Source organism: Passer domesticus, chromosome 26 (assembly GCF_036417665.1).
Source record: "Passer domesticus isolate bPasDom1 chromosome 26, bPasDom1.hap1, whole genome shotgun sequence".
NCBI lineage: Eukaryota > Metazoa > Chordata > Aves > Passeriformes > Passeridae > Passer > Passer domesticus.
The window spans coordinates 3,138,428-3,155,581 of record NC_087499.1 but is presented as its reverse complement, the minus strand read 5'-3'; positions in this window follow the sequence as shown (position 1 = coordinate 3,155,581).

The following is a 17,154-nucleotide window of genomic DNA, read 5'->3' as shown; positions in this document are numbered from 1 at the left end:
TTTTGTTTCTCAGGGGAAAGGGCATCGTTTGTGTCCAGGGCCCGGTGGCCCGGAGTGGCCGGCTGCCTGCTGAAATTCCGCATGGTTCAGGATATCTCCCAGATGCAAGGTGCCCCCACAGGCAACTGTGTCTGGTTTGACAGTGCCAAGTGCCTCCTGCAAACTGACATCAGGAACCTGGCCTGGTGAGTTTTGTTTCTCAGGGGAAAGGGCATGGTTCGTGTCCACAGCCCGGTGGCCCGGAGTGGCCGGCTGCCTGCTGAAATTCCGCATGCTTCAGGATATCTCCCAGATGCAAGGTGCCCCCACAGGCAACTGTGTCTGGTTTGACAGTGCCAAGTGCCTCCTGCAAACTGACATCAGGAACCTGGCCTGGTGAGTTTTGTTTCTCAGTGGAAATGGCATCGTTCTTGTCCAGGACCCGGTGGCCCGGAGTGGCCGGCTGCCTGCTGAAATTCCGCATGCTTCAGGATATCTCCCAGATGCAAGGTGCCCCCACAGGCAACTGTGTCTGGTTTGACAGTGCCAAGTGCCTCCTGCAAACTGACATCAGGAACCTGGCCTGGTGAGTTTTGTTTCTCAGGGGAAAGGGCATGGTTCGTGTCCACGGCCCGGTGGCCCGGAGTGGCCGGCTGCCTGCTGAAATTCCGCATGCTTCAGGATATCTCCCAGATGCAAGGTGCCCCCACAGACAACTGTGTCTGGTTTGACAGTGCCAAGTGCCTCCTGCAAACTGACATCAGGAACCTGGCCTGGTGAGTTTTGTTTCTCAGGGGAAAGGGCATCGTTCGTGTCCAGGGCCCGGTGGCCCGGAGTGGCCGGCTGCCTGCTGAAATTCCGTATGCTTCAGGATATCTCCCAGATGCAAGGTGCCCCCACAGGCAACTGTGTCTGGTTTGACAGTGCCAAGTGCCTCCTGCAAACTGACATCAGGAACCTGGCCTGGTGAGTTTTGTTTCTCAGGGGAAAGGGCATCGTTCATGTCCAGGGCCCGGTGGCCCGGAGTGGCCGGCTGCCTGCTGAAATTCCGCATGCTTCAGGATATCTCCCAGATGCAAGGTGCACCCACAGGCAACTGTGTCTGGTTTGGCAGTGCCAAGTGCCTCCTGCAAACTGACATCAGGAACCTGGCCTGGTGACTTTTGTTTCTCAGGGGAAAGGCCATGGTTCGTGTCCACGGCCCGGTGGCCCGGAGTGGCCGGCTGCCTGCTGAAATTCCGCATGCTTCAGGATATCTCCCAGATGCAAGGTGCACCCACAGGCAACTGTGTCTGGTTTGACAGTGCCAAGTGCCTCCTGCAAACTGACATCAGGAACCTGGCCTGGTGAGTTTTGTTTCTCAGGGGAAAGGGCATGGTTCGTGTCCAGTTCCCGGTGGCCCGGAGTGGCCGGCTGCCTGCTGAAATTCCGCATGCTTCAGGATATCTCCCAGATGCAAGGTGCCCCCACAGGCAACAGAGTCTGGTTTGAGAGTGCCAAGTGCCTCCTGCAAACTGACATCAGGATCTTGGCCTGGTGAGTTTTGTTTCTCAGGGGAAATGGCATCGTTGATGTCCAGGGCCCGGTGGCCCGGAGTGGCCGGCTGCCTGCTGAAATTCCGTATGCTTCAGGATATCTCCCAGATGCAAGGTGCCCCCACAGGCAACTGTGTCTGGTTTGACAGTGCCAAGTGCCTCCTGCAAACTGACATCAGGAACCTGGCCTGGTGAGTTTTGTTTCTCAGGGGAAAGGGCATCGTTCGTGTCCACGGCCCGGTGGCCCGGAGTGGCCGGCTGCCTGCTGAAATTCCTCATGGTTCAGGATATCTCCCAGATGCAAGGTGCACCCACAGGCAACTGTGTCTGGTTTGACAGTGCCAAGTGCCTCCTGCAAACTGACATCAGGAACCTGGCCTGGTGAGTTTTGTTTCTCAGGGCAAAGGGCATGGTTCGTGTCCACGGCCCGGTGGCCCGGAGTGGCCGGCTGCCTGCTGGAATTCCGCATGCTTCAGGATATCTCCCAGATGCAAGGTGCCCCCACAGACAACTGTGTCTGGTTTGACAGTGCCAAGTGCCTCCTGCAAACTGACATCAGGAACCTGGCCTGGTGAGTTTTGTTTCTCAGGGGAAAGGGCATCGTTCGTGTCCAGGGCCCGGTGGCCCGGAGTGGCCAGCTGCCTGCTGAAATTCCGCATGCTTCAGGATATCTCCCAGATGCAAGGTGCCCCCACAGGCAACTGTGTCTGGTTTGACAGTGCCAAGTGCCTCCTGCAAACTGACATCAGGAACCTGGCCTGGTGAGTGTTGTTTCTCAGGGGAAAGGGCATCGTTCGTGTCCAGGGCCCGGTGGCACGGAGTGGCCGGCTGCCTGCTGAAGTTCCGCATTCTTCAGGATATCTCCCAGATGCAAGGTGCCCCCACAGGCAACTGTGTCTGGTTTGAGAGTGCCAAGTGCCTCCTGCAAACTGACATCAGGAACCTGGCCTGGTGAGTTTTGTTTCTCAGGGGAAAGGGCATGGTTCGTGTCCAGGGCCCGGTGGCCCGGAGTGGCCGGCTGCCTGCTGAAATTCCGCATGCTTCAGGATATCTCCCAGATGCAAGGTGCCCCCACAGGCAACTGTGTCTGGTTTGACAGTGCCAAGTGCCTCCTGCAAACTGACATCAGGAACCTGGCCTGGTGAGTTTTGTTTCTCAGGGGAAAGGGCATCGTTCCTGTCCAGGGCCCGGTGGCCCGGAGTGGCCGGCTGCCTGCTGAAATTCCGCATGCTTCAGGATATCTCCCAGATGCAAGGTGCCCCCACAGGCAACTGTGTCTGGTTTGGCCGTGCCAAGTGCCTCCTGCAAACTGACATCAGGAACCTGGCCTGGTGAGTTTTGTTTCTCAGGGGAAAGGGCATCGTTCGTGTCTTGGGCCCGGTGGCCCGGAGTGGCCGGCTGCCTGCTGAAATTCCGTATGCTTCAGGATATCTCCCAGATGCAAGGTGCCCCCACAGGCAACTGTGTCTGGTTTGACAGTGCCAAGTGCCTCCTGCAAACTGACATCAGGAACCTGGCCTGGTGAGTTTTGTTTCTCAGGGGAAAGGGCATCGTTCATGTCCAGGGCCCGGTGGCCCGGAGTGGCCGGCTGCCTGCTGAAATTCCGCATGCTTCAGGATATCTCCCAGATGCAAGGTGCACCCACAGGCAACTGTGTCTGGTTTGGCAGTGCCAAGTGCCTCCTGCAAACTGACATCAGGAACCTGGCCTGGTGACTTTTGTTTCTCAGGGGAAAGGCCATGGTTCGTGTCCAGGGCCCGGTGGCCCGGAGTGGCCGGCTGCCTGCTGAAATTCCGCATGCTTCAGGATATCTCCCAGATGCAAGGTGCCCCCACAGGCAACTGTGTCTGGTTTGACAGTGCCAAGTGCCTCCTGCAAACTGACATCAGGAACCTGGCCTGGTGAGTTTTGTTTCTCAGGGGAAAGGGCATGGTTCGTGTCCACGGCCCGGTGGCCCGGAGTGGCCGGCTGCCTGCTGAAATTCCGCATGGTTCAGGATATCTCCCAGATGCAAGGTGCCCCCACAGGCAACTGTGTCTGGTTTGACAGTGCCAAGTGCCTCCTGCAAACTGACATCAGGAACCTGGCCTGGTGAGTTTTGTTTCTCAGGGGAAAGGCCATCGTTCGTGTCCAGGGCCCGGTGGCCCGGAGTGGCCGGCTGCCTGCTGAAATTCCGCATGGTTCAGGATATCTCCCAGATGCAAGGTGCCCCCACAGGCAACTGTGTCTGGTTTGACAGTGCCAAGTGCCTCCTGCAAACTGACATCAGGAACCTGGCCTGGTGAGTTTTGTTTCTCAGGGGAAAGGCCATCGTTCGTGTCCAGGGCCCGGTGGCCCGGAGTGGCCGGCTGCCTGCTGAAATTCCGCATGCTTCAGGATATCTCCCAGATGCAAGGTGCACCCACAGGCAACAGAGTCTGGTTTGACAGTGCCAAGTGCCTCCTGCAAACTGACATCAGGAACCTGGCCTGGTGAGTTTTGTTTCTCAGGGGAAATGGCATCGTTCATGTCCAGGGCCCGGTGGCCCGGAGTGGCCGGCTGCCTGCTGAAATTCCGCATGCTTCAGGATATCTCCCAGATGCAAGGTGCCCCCACAGGCAACTGTGTCTGGTTTGACAGTGCCAAGTGCCTCCTGCAAACTGACATCAGGAACCTGGCCTGGTGAGTTTTGTTTCTCAGGGGAAAGGGCATGGTTCGTGTCCACGGCCCGGTGGCCCGGAGTGGCCGGCTGCCTGCTGAAATTCCGGATGCTTCAGGATATCTCCCAGATGCAAGGTGCACCCACAGGCAACTGTGTCTGGTTTGACAGTGCCAAGTGCCTCCTGCAAACTGACATCAGGAACCTGGCCTGGTGAGTTTTGTTTCTCAGGGGAAAGGGCATCGTTCGTGTCCAGGACCCGGTGGCCCGGAGTGGCCGGCTGCCTGCTGAAATTCCGCATGCTTCAGGATATCTCCCAGATGCAAGGTGCCCCCACAGGCAACTGTGTCTGGTTTGACAGTGCCAAGTGCCTCCTGCAAACTGACATCAGGAACCTGGCCTGGTGAGTTTTGTTTCTCAGGGGAAAGGGCATCGTTCGTGTCCAGGGCCCGGTGGCCCGGAGTGGCCGGCTGCCTGCTGAAATTCCGCATGCTTCAGGATATCTCCCAGATGCAAGGTGCCCCCACAGGCAACTGTGTCTGGTTTGACAGTGCCAAGTGCCTCCTGCAAACTGACATCAGGAACCTGGCCTGGTGAGTTTTGTTTCTCAGGGGAGAGGGCATCGTTCGTGTCCAGGACCCGGTGGCCCGGAGTGGCCGGCTGCCTGCTGAAATTCCGTATGCTTCAGGATATCTCCCAGATGCAAGGTGCCCCCACAGGCAACTGTGTCTGGTTTGACAGTGCCAAGTGCCTCCTGCAAACTGACATCAGGAACCTGGCCTGGTGAGTTTTGTTTCTCAGGGGAAAGGGCATCGTTTGTGTCCAGGGCCCGGTGGCCCGGAGTGGCCGGCTGCCTGCTGAAATTCCGCATGCTTCAGGATATCTCCCAGATGCAAGGTGCCCCCACAGACAACTGTGTCTGGTTTGACAGTGCCAAGTGCCTCCTGCAAACTGACATCAGGAACCTGGCCTGGTGAGTTTTGTTTCTCAGGGCAAAGGCCATGGTTCGTGTCCAGTTCCCGGTGGCCCGGAGTGGCCGGCTGCCTGCTGAAATTCCGCATGCTTCAGGATATCTCCCAGATGCAAGGTGCCCCCACAGGCAACTGTGTCTGGTTTGAGAGTGCCAAGTGCCTCCTGCAAACTGACATCAGGAACCTGGCCTGGTGAGTTTTGTTTCTCAGGGGAAATGGCATCGTTCGTGTCCAGGGCCCGGTGGCCCGGAGTGGCCGGCTGCCTGCTGAAATTCCGCATGCTTCAGGATATCTCCCAGATGCAAGGTGCCCCCACAGGCAACTGTGTCTGGTTTGACAGTGCCAAGTGCCTCCTGCAAACTGACATCAGGAACCTGGCCTGGTGAGTTTTGTTTCTCAGGGGAAAGGGCATGGTTCGTGTCCACGGCCCGGTGGCCCGGAGTGGCCGGCTGCCTGCTGAAATTCCGCATGCTTCAGGATATCTCCCAGATGCAAGGTGCACCCACAGGCAACTGTTTCTGGTTTGACAGTGCCAAGTGCCTCCTGCAAACTGTCATCAGGAACCTGGCCTGGTGAGTTTTGTTTCTCAGGGGAAAGGGCATCGTTTGTGTCCAGGGCCCGGTGGCCCGGAGTGGCCGGCTGCCTGCTGAAATTCCGCATGGTTCAGGATATCTCCCAGATGCAAGGTGCCCCCACAGGCAACTGTGTCTGGTTTGACAGTGCCAAGTGCCTCCTGCAAACTGACATCAGGAACCTGGCCTGGTGAGTTTTGTTTCTCAGGGGAAAGGGCATCGTTCGTGTCCAGGGCCCGGTGGCCCGGAGTGGCCGGCTGCCTGCTGAAATTCCGCATGCTTCAGGATATCTCCCAGATGCAAGGTGCCCCCACAGGCAACTGTGTCTGGTTTGACAGTGCCAAGTGCCTCCTGCAAACTGACATCAGGAACCTGGCCTGGTGAGTTTTGTTTCTCAGGGGAAAGGCCATCGTTCGTGTCCAGGGCCCGGTGGCCCGGAGTGGCCGGCTGCCTGCTGAAATTCCGCATGGTTCAGGATATCTCCCAGATGCAAGGTGCACCCACAGGCAACAGAGTCTGGTTTGACAGTGCCAAGTGCCTCCTGCAAACTGACATCAGGAACCTGGCCTGGTGAGTTTTGTTTCTCAGGGGAAATGGCATCGTTCATGTCCAGGGCCCGGTGGCCCGGAGTGGCCGGCTGCCTGCTGAAATTCCGCATGCTTCAGGATATCTCCCAGATGCAAGGTGCCCCCACAGGCAACTGTGTCTGGTTTGACAGTGCCAAGTGCCTCCTGCAAACTGACATCAGGAACCTGGCCTGGTGAGTTTTGTTTCTCAGGGGAAAGGCCATGGTTCGTGTCCACGGCCCGGTGGCCCGGAGTGGCCGGCTGCCTGCTGAAATTCCGCATGCTTCAGGATATCTCCCAGATGCAAGGTGCACCCACAGGCAACTGTGTCTGGTTTGACAGTGCCAAGTGCCTCCTGCAAACTGACATCAGGAACCTGGCCTGGTGAGTTTTGTTTCTCAGGGGAAAGGGCATCGTTCGTGTCCAGGGCCCGGTGGCCCGGAGTGGCCGGCTGCCTGCTGAAATTCCGCATGCTTCAGGATATCTCCCAGATGCAAGGTGCCCCCACAGGCAACTGTGTCTGGTTTGACAGTGCCAAGTGCCTCCTGCAAACTGACATCAGGAACCTGGCCTGGTGAGTTTTGTTTCTCAGGGCAAAGGCCATCGTTCGTGTCCAGGGCCCGGTGGCCCGGAGTGGCCGGCTGCCTGCTGAAATTCCGTATGCTTCAGGATATCTCCCAGATGCAAGGTGCCCCCACAGGCAACTGTGTCTGGTTTGACAGTGCCAAGTGCCTCCTGCAAACTGACATCAGGAACCTGGCCTGGTGAGTTTTGTTTCTCAGGGGAAAGGGCATCGTTCGTGTCTTGGGCCCGGTGGCCCGGAGTGGCCGGCTGCCTGCTGAAATTCCGCATGCTTCAGGATATCTCCCAGATGCAAGGTGCCCCCACAGGCAACTGTGTCTGGTTTGACAGTGCCAAGTGCCTCCTGCAAACTGACATCAGGAACCTGGCCTGGTGAGTTTTGTTTCTCAGTGGAAATGGCATCGTTCTTGTCCAGGACCCGGTGGCCCGGAGTGGCCGGCTGCCTGCTGAAATTCCGCATGCTTCAGGATATCTCCCAGATGCAAGGTGCCCCCACAGGCAACTGTGTCTGGTTTGACAGTGCCAAGTGCCTCCTGCAAACTGACATCAGGAACCTGGCCTGGTGAGTTTTGTTTCTCAGGGGAAAGGGCATGGTTCGTGTCCACGGCCCGGTGGCCCGGAGTGGCCGGCTGCCTGCTGAAATTCCGCATGCTTCAGGATATCTCCCAGATGCAAGGTGCCCCCACAGACAACTGTGTCTGGTTTGACAGTGCCAAGTGCCTCCTGCAAACTGACATCAGGAACCTGGCCTGGTGAGTTTTGTTTCTCAGGGGAAAGGGCATCGTTCGTGTCTTGGGCCCGGTGGCCCGGAGTGGCCGGCTGCCTGCTGAAATTCCGTATGCTTCAGGATATCTCCCAGATGCAAGGTGCCCCCACAGGCAACTGTGTCTGGTTTGACAGTGCCAAGTGCCTCCTGCAAACTGACATCAGGAACCTGGCCTGGTGAGTTTTGTTTCTCAGGGGAAAGGGCATCGTTCATGTCCAGGGCCCGGTGGCCCGGAGTGGCCGGCTGCCTGCTGAAATTCCGCATGCTTCAGGATATCTCCCAGATGCAAGGTGCACCCACAGGCAACTGTGTCTGGTTTGGCAGTGCCAAGTGCCTCCTGCAAACTGACATCAGGAACCTGGCCTGGTGACTTTTGTTTCTCAGGGGAAAGGCCATGGTTCGTGTCCACGGCCCGGTGGCCCGGAGTGGCCGGCTGCCTGCTGAAATTCCGCATGCTTCAGGATATCTCCCAGATGCAAGGTGCACCCACAGGCAACTGTGTCTGGTTTGACAGTGCCAAGTGCCTCCTGCAAACTGACATCAGGAACCTGGCCTGGTGAGTTTTGTTTCTCAGGGGAAAGGCCATGGTTCGTGTCCAGTTCCCGGTGGCCCGGAGTGGCCGGCTGCCTGCTGAAATTCCGCATGCTTCAGGATATCTCCCAGATGCAAGGTGCCCCCACAGGCAACAGAGTCTGGTTTGACAGTGCCAAGTGCCTCCTGCAAACTGAGATCAGGATCTTGGCCTGGTGAGTTTTGTTTCTCAGGGGAAATGGCATCGTTGATGTCCAGGGCCCGGTGGCCCGGAGTGGCCGGCTGCCTGCTGAAATTCCGCATGGTTCAGGATATCTCCCAGATGCAAGGTGCCCCCACAGGCAACTGTGTCTGGTTTGACAGTGCCAAGTGCCTCCTGCAAACTGACATCAGGAACCTGGCCTGGTGAGTTTTGTTTCTCAGGGGAAAGGGCATCGTTCGTGTCTTGGGCCCGGTGGCCCGGAGTGGCCGGCTGCCTGCTGAAATTCCGCATGCTTCAGGATATCTCCCAGATGCAAGGTGCCCCCACAGGCAACAGAGTCTGGTTTGACAGTGCCAAGTGCCTCCTGCAAACTGACATCAGGAACCTGGCCTGGTGAGTTTTGTTTCTCAGGGGAAATGGCATCGTTCATGTCCAGGGCCCGGTGGCCCGGAGTGGCCGGCTGCCTGCTGAAATTCCGCATGCTTCAGGATTTCTCCCAGATGCAAGGTGCCCCCACAGGCAACTGTGTCTGGTTTGACAGTGCCAAGTGCCTCCTGCAAACTGACATCAGGAACCTGGCCTGGTGAGTTTTGTTTCTCAGGGGAAATGGCATCGTTCATGTCCAGGGCCCGGTGGCCCGGAGTGGCCGGCTGCCTGCTGAAATTCCGTATGCTTCAGGATATCTCCCAGATGCAAGGTGCCCCCACAGGCAACTGTGTCTGGTTTGACAGTGCCAAGTGCCTCCTGCAAACTGACATCAGGAACCTGGCCTGGTGAGTTTTGTTTCTCAGGGGAAAGGGCATCGTTCGTGTCTTGGGCCCGGTGGCCCGGAGTGGCCGGCTGCCTGCTGAAATTCCGTATGCTTCAGGATATCTCCCAGATGCAAGGTGCCCCCACAGGCAACTGTGTCTGGTTTGACAGTGCCAAGTGCCTCCTGCAAACTGACATCAGGAACCTGGCCTGGTGAGTTTTGTTTCTCAGGGGAAAGGGCATCGTTCTTGTCCAGGACCCGGTGGCCCGGAGTGGCCGGCTGCCTGCTGAAATTCTGCATGCTTCAGGATATCTCCCAGATGCAAGGTGCCCCCACAGGCAACTGTGTCTGGTTTGAGAGTGCCAAGTGCCTCCTGCAAACTGACATCAGGAACCTGGCCTGGTGAGTTTTGTTTCTCAGGGGAAAGGCCATCGTTCGTGTCCAGGGCCCGGTGGCCCGGAGTGGCCGGCTGCCTGCTGAAATTCCGTATGCTTCAGGATATCTCCCAGATGCAAGGTGCCCCCACAGGCAACTGTGTCTGGTTTGACAGTGCCAAGTGCCTCCTGCAAACTGACATCAGGAACCTGGCCTGGTGAGTTTTGTTTCTCAGGGGAAAGGGCATCGTTCATGTCCAGGGCCCGGTGGCCCGGAGTGGCCGGCTGCCTGCTGAAATTCCGCATGGTTCAGGATATCTCCCAGATGCAAGGTGCACCCACAGGCAACTGTGTCTGGTTTGGCAGTGCCAAGTGCCTCCTGCAAACTGACATCAGGAACCTGGCCTGGTGACTTTTGTTTCTCAGGGGAAAGGCCATGGTTCGTGTCCACGGCCCGGTGGCCCGGAGTGGCCGGCTGCCTGCTGAAATTCCGCATGCTTCAGGATATCTCCCAGATGCAAGGTGCACCCACAGGCAACTGTGTCTGGTTTGACAGTGCCAAGTGCCTCCTGCAAACTGACATCAGGAACCTGGCCTGGTGAGTTTTGTTTCTCAGGGGAAAGGGCATGGTTCGTGTCCAGTTCCCGGTGGCCCGGAGTGGCCGGCTGCCTGCTGAAATTCCGCATGCTTCAGGATATCTCCCAGATGCAAGGTGCCCCCACAGGCAACTGTGTCTGGTTTGAGAGTGCCAAGTGCCTCCTGCAAACTGACATCAGGAACCTGGCCTGGTGACTTTTGTTTCTCAGGGGAAAGGGCATCGTTCGTGTCCAGGGCCCGGTGGCCCGGAGTGGCCGGCTGCCTGCTGAAATTCCGCATGGTTCAGGATATCTCCCAGATGCAAGGTGCCCCCACAGGCAACTGTGTCTGGTTTGACAGTGCCAAGTGCCTCCTGCAAACTGACATCAGGAACCTGGCCTGGTGAGTTTTGTTTCTCAGGGGAAAGGGCATCGTTCGTGTCCAGGGCCCGGTGGCCCGGAGTGGCCGGCTGCCTGCTGAAATTCCGCATGCTTCCGGATATCTCCCAGATGCAAGGTGCCCCCACAGGCAACTGTGTCTGGTTTGAGAGTGCCAAGTGCCTCCTGCAAACTGACATCAGGAACCTGGCCTGGTGAGTTTTGTTTCTCAGGGGAAATGGCATCGTTCATGTCCAGGGCCCGGTGGCCCGGAGTGGCCGGCTGCCTGCTGAAATTCTGCATGCTTCAGGATATCTCCCAGATGCAATGTGCCCCCACAGGCAACTGTGTCTGGTTTGACAGTGCCAAGTGCCTCCTGCAAACTGACATCAGGAACCTGGCCTGGTGAGTTTTGTTTCTCAGGGGAGAGGGCATCGTTCGTGTCCAGGACCCGGTGGCCCGGAGTGGCCGGCTGCCTGCTGAAATTCCGCATGCTTCAGGATATCTCCCAGATGCAAGGTGCCCCCACAGGCAACTGTGTCTGGTTTGACAGTGCCAAGTGCCTCCTGCAAACTGACATCAGGAACCTGGCCTGGTGAGTTTTGTTTCTCAGGGGAAAGGGCATCGTTCGTGTCCAGGGCCCGGTGGCCCGGAGTGGCCGGCTGCCTGCTGAAATTCCGCATGCTTCAGGATATCTCCCAGATGCAAGGTGCCCCCACAGACAACTGTGTCTGGTTTGACAGTGCCAAGTGCCTCCTGCAAACTGACATCAGGAACCTGGCCTGGTGAGTTTTGTTTCTCAGGGGAAAGGGCATGGTTCGTGTCCAGGGCCCGGTGGCCCGGAGTGGCCGGCTGCCTGCTGAAATTCCGCATGGTTCAGGATATCTCCCAGATGCAAGGTGCCCCCACAGGCAACTGTGTCTGGTTTGACAGTGCCAAGTGCCTCCTGCAAACTGACATCAGGAACCTGGCCTGGTGAGTTTTGTTTCTCAGGGGAAATGGCATCGTTTTTGTCCAGGGCCCGGTGGCCCGGAGTGGCCGGCTGCCTGCTGAAATTCCACATGCTTCAGGATATCTCCCAGATGCAAGGTGCCCCCACAGGCAACTGTGTCTGGTTTGACAGTGCCAAGTGCCTCCTGCAAACTGACATCAGGAACCTGGCCTGGTGAGTTTTGTTTCTCAGGGGAAAGGGCATGGTTCGTGTCCACGGCCCGGTGGCCCGGAGTGGCCGGCTGCCTGCTGAAATTCCGCATGCTTCAGGATATCTCCCAGATGCAAGGTGCACCCACAGGCAACTGTTTCTGGTTTGACAGTGCCAAGTGCCTCCTGCAAACTGTCATCAGGAACCTGGCCTGGTGAGTTTTGTTTCTCAGGGGAAAGGGCATCGTTCGTGTCCAGGGCCCGGTGGCCCGGAGTGGCCGGCTGCCTGCTGAAATTCCGCATGGTTCAGGATATCTCCCAGATGCAAGGTGCCCCCACAGGCAACTGTGTCTGGTTTGACAGTGCCAAGTGCCTCCTGCAAACTGACATCAGGAACCTGGCCTGGTGAATTTTGTTTCTCAGGGGAAAGGCCATCGTTCGTGTCCAGGGCCCGGTGGCCCGGAGTGGCCGGCTGCCTGCTGAAATTCCGCATGGTTCAGGATATCTCCCAGATGCAAGGTGCCCCCACAGGCAACTGTGTCTGGTTTGACAGTGCCAAGTGCCTCCTGCAAACTGACATCAGGAACCTGGCCTGGTGAGTTTTGTTTCTCAGGGGAAAGGGCATCGTTCGTGTCCAGGGCCCGGTGGCCCGGAGTGGCCGGCTGCCTGCTGAAATTCCGCATGGTTCAGGATATCTCCCAGATGCAAGGTGCACCCACAGGCAACAGAGTCTGGTTTGACAGTGCCAAGTGCCTCCTGCAAACTGACATCAGGAACCTGGCCTGGTGAGTTTTGTTTCTCAGGGGAAATGGCATCGTTCATGTCCAGGGCCCGGTGGCCCGGAGTGGCCGGCTGCCTGCTGAAATTCCGCATGCTTCAGGATATCTCCCAGATGCAAGGTGCCCCCACAGGCAACTGTGTCTGGTTTGACAGTGCCAAGTGCCTCCTGCAAACTGACATCAGGAACCTGGCCTGGTGAGTTTTGTTTCTCAGGGGAAAGGGCATGGTTCGTGTCCACGGCCCGGTGGCCCGGAGTGGCCGGCTGCCTGCTGAAATTCCGCATGCTTCAGGATATCTCCCAGATGGAAGGTGCACCCACAGGCAACTGTGTCTGGTTTGACAGTGCCAAGTGCCTCCTGCAAACTGACATCAGGAACCTGGCCTGGTGAGTTTTGTTTCTCAGGGGAAAGGGCATCGTTCGTGTCCAGGACCCGGTGGCCCGGAGTGGCCGGCTGCCTGCTGAAATTCCGCATGCTTCAGGATATCTCCCAGATGCAAGGTGCCCCCACAGGCAACTGTGTCTGGTTTGACAGTGCCAAGTGCCTCCTGCAAACTGACATCAGGAACCTGGCCTGGTGAGTTTTGTTTCTCAGGGGAAAGGGCATCGTTCGTGTCCAGGGCCCGGTGGCCCGGAGTGGCCGGCTGCCTGCTGAAATTCCGCATGCTTCAGGATATCTCCCAGATGCAAGGTGCCCCCACAGACAACTGTGTCTGGTTTGACAGTGCCAAGTGCCTCCTGCAAACTGACATCAGGAACCTGGCCTGGTGAGTTTTGTTTCTCAGGGCAAAGGCCATCGTTCGTGTCTTGGGCCCGGTGGCCCGGAGTGGCCGGCTGCCTGCTGAAATTCCGCATGCTTCAGGATATCTCCCAGATGCAAGGTGCCCCCACAGGCAACTGTGTCTGGTTTGACAGTGCCAAGTGCCTCCTGCAAACTGACATCAGGAACCTGGCCTGGTGAGTTTTGTTTCTCAGTGGAAATGGCATCGTTCTTGTCCAGGACCCGGTGGCCCGGAGTGGCCGGCTGCCTGCTGAAATTCCGCATGCTTCAGGATATCTCCCAGATGCAAGGTGCCCCCACAGGCAACTGTGTCTGGTTTGACAGTGCCAAGTGCCTCCTGCAAACTGACATCAGGAACCTGGCCTGGTGAGTTTTGTTTCTCAGGGGAAAGGGCATGGTTCGTGTCCACGGCCCGGTGGCCCGGAGTGGCCGGCTGCCTGCTGAAATTCCGCATGCTTCAGGATATCTCCCAGATGCAAGGTGCCCCCACAGACAACTGTGTCTGGTTTGACAGTGCCAAGTGCCTCCTGCAAACTGACATCAGGAACCTGGCCTGGTGAGTTTTGTTTCTCAGGGGAAAGGGCATCGTTCGTGTCCAGGGCCCGGTGGCCCGGAGTGGCCGGCTGCCTGCTGAAATTCCGTATGCTTCAGGATATCTCCCAGATGCAAGGTGCCCCCACAGGCAACTGTGTCTGGTTTGACAGTGCCAAGTGCCTCCTGCAAACTGACATCAGGAACCTGGCCTGGTGAGTTTTGTTTCTCAGGGGAAAGGGCATCGTTCATGTCCAGGGCCCGGTGGCCCGGAGTGGCCGGCTGCCTGCTGAAATTCCGCATGCTTCAGGATATCTCCCAGATGCAAGGTGCACCCACAGGCAACTGTGTCTGGTTTGGCAGTGCCAAGTGCCTCCTGCAAACTGACATCAGGAACCTGGCCTGGTGACTTTTGTTTCTCAGGGGAAAGGCCATGGTTCGTGTCCACGGCCCGGTGGCCCGGAGTGGCCGGCTGCCTGCTGAAATTCCGCATGCTTCAGGATATCTCCCAGATGCAAGGTGCACCCACAGGCAACTGTGTCTGGTTTGACAGTGCCAAGTGCCTCCTGCAAACTGACATCAGGAACCTGGCCTGGTGAGTTTTGTTTCTCAGGGGAAAGGGCATGGTTCGTGTCCAGTTCCCGGTGGCCCGGAGTGGCCGGCTGCCTGCTGAAATTCCGCATGCTTCAGGATATCTCCCAGATGCAAGGTGCCCCCACAGGCAACAGAGTCTGGTTTGAGAGTGCCAAGTGCCTCCTGCAAACTGACATCAGGATCTTGGCCTGGTGAGTTTTGTTTCTCAGGGGAAATGGCATCGTTGATGTCCAGGGCCCGGTGGCCCGGAGTGGCCGGCTGCCTGCTGAAATTCCGTATGCTTCAGGATATCTCCCAGATGCAAGGTGCCCCCACAGGCAACTGTGTCTGGTTTGACAGTGCCAAGTGCCTCCTGCAAACTGACATCAGGAACCTGGCCTGGTGAGTTTTGTTTCTCAGGGGAAAGGGCATCGTTCGTGTCCACGGCCCGGTGGCCCGGAGTGGCCGGCTGCCTGCTGAAATTCCTCATGGTTCAGGATATCTCCCAGATGCAAGGTGCACCCACAGGCAACTGTGTCTGGTTTGACAGTGCCAAGTGCCTCCTGCAAACTGACATCAGGAACCTGGCCTGGTGAGTTTTGTTTCTCAGGGCAAAGGGCATGGTTCGTGTCCACGGCCCGGTGGCCCGGAGTGGCCGGCTGCCTGCTGGAATTCCGCATGCTTCAGGATATCTCCCAGATGCAAGGTGCCCCCACAGACAACTGTGTCTGGTTTGACAGTGCCAAGTGCCTCCTGCAAACTGACATCAGGAACCTGGCCTGGTGAGTTTTGTTTCTCAGGGGAAAGGGCATCGTTCGTGTCCAGGGCCCGGTGGCCCGGAGTGGCCAGCTGCCTGCTGAAATTCCGCATGCTTCAGGATATCTCCCAGATGCAAGGTGCCCCCACAGGCAACTGTGTCTGGTTTGACAGTGCCAAGTGCCTCCTGCAAACTGACATCAGGAACCTGGCCTGGTGAGTGTTGTTTCTCAGGGGAAAGGGCATCGTTCGTGTCCAGGGCCCGGTGGCACGGAGTGGCCGGCTGCCTGCTGAAGTTCCGCATTCTTCAGGATATCTCCCAGATGCAAGGTGCCCCCACAGGCAACTGTGTCTGGTTTGAGAGTGCCAAGTGCCTCCTGCAAACTGACATCAGGAACCTGGCCTGGTGAGTTTTGTTTCTCAGGGGAAAGGGCATGGTTCGTGTCCAGGGCCCGGTGGCCCGGAGTGGCCGGCTGCCTGCTGAAATTCCGCATGCTTCAGGATATCTCCCAGATGCAAGGTGCCCCCACAGGCAACTGTGTCTGGTTTGACAGTGCCAAGTGCCTCCTGCAAACTGACATCAGGAACCTGGCCTGGTGAGTTTTGTTTCTCAGGGGAAAGGGCATCGTTCCTGTCCAGGGCCCGGTGGCCCGGAGTGGCCGGCTGCCTGCTGAAATTCCGCATGCTTCAGGATATCTCCCAGATGCAAGGTGCCCCCACAGGCAACTGTGTCTGGTTTGACAGTGCCAAGTGCCTCCTGCAAACTGACATCAGGAACCTGGCCTGGTGAGTTTTGTTTCTCAGGGGAAAGGGCATCGTTTGTGTCCAGGGCCCGGTGGCCCGGAGTGGCCGGCTGCCTGCTGAAATTCCGCATGCTTCAGGATATCTCCCAGATGCAAGGTGCCCCCACAGGCAACTGTGTCTGGTTTGACAGTGCCAAGTGCCTCCTGCAAACTGACATCAGGAACCTGGCCTGGTGAGTTTTGTTTCTCAGGGGAAAGGGCATCGTTTGTGTCCAGGGCCCGGTGGCCCGGAGTGGCCGGCTGCCTGCTGAAATTCCGCATGGTTCAGGATATCTCCCAGATGCAAGGTGCCCCCACAGGCAACTGTGTCTGGTTTGACAGTGCCAAGTGCCTCCTGCAAACTGACATCAGGAACCTGGCCTGGTGAGTTTTGTTTCTCAGGGGAAAGGGCATGGTTCGTGTCCACAGCCCGGTGGCCCGGAGTGGCCGGCTGCCTGCTGAAATTCCGCATGCTTCAGGATATCTCCCAGATGCAAGGTGCCCCCACAGGCAACTGTGTCTGGTTTGACAGTGCCAAGTGCCTCCTGCAAACTGACATCAGGAACCTGGCCTGGTGAGTTTTGTTTCTCAGTGGAAATGGCATCGTTCTTGTCCAGGACCCGGTGGCCCGGAGTGGCCGGCTGCCTGCTGAAATTCCGCATGCTTCAGGATATCTCCCAGATGCAAGGTGCCCCCACAGGCAACTGTGTCTGGTTTGACAGTGCCAAGTGCCTCCTGCAAACTGACATCAGGAACCTGGCCTGGTGAGTTTTGTTTCTCAGGGGAAAGGGCATGGTTCGTGTCCACGGCCCGGTGGCCCGGAGTGGCCGGCTGCCTGCTGAAATTCCGCATGCTTCAGGATATCTCCCAGATGCAAGGTGCCCCCACAGACAACTGTGTCTGGTTTGACAGTGCCAAGTGCCTCCTGCAAACTGACATCAGGAACCTGGCCTGGTGAGTTTTGTTTCTCAGGGGAAAGGGCATCGTTCGTGTCCAGGGCCCGGTGGCCCGGAGTGGCCGGCTGCCTGCTGAAATTCCGTATGCTTCAGGATATCTCCCAGATGCAAGGTGCCCCCACAGGCAACTGTGTCTGGTTTGACAGTGCCAAGTGCCTCCTGCAAACTGACATCAGGAACCTGGCCTGGTGAGTTTTGTTTCTCAGGGGAAAGGGCATCGTTCATGTCCAGGGCCCGGTGGCCCGGAGTGGCCGGCTGCCTGCTGAAATTCCGCATGCTTCAGGATATCTCCCAGATGCAAGGTGCACCCACAGGCAACTGTGTCTGGTTTGGCAGTGCCAAGTGCCTCCTGCAAACTGACATCAGGAACCTGGCCTGGTGACTTTTGTTTCTCAGGGGAAAGGCCATGGTTCGTGTCCACGGCCCGGTGGCCCGGA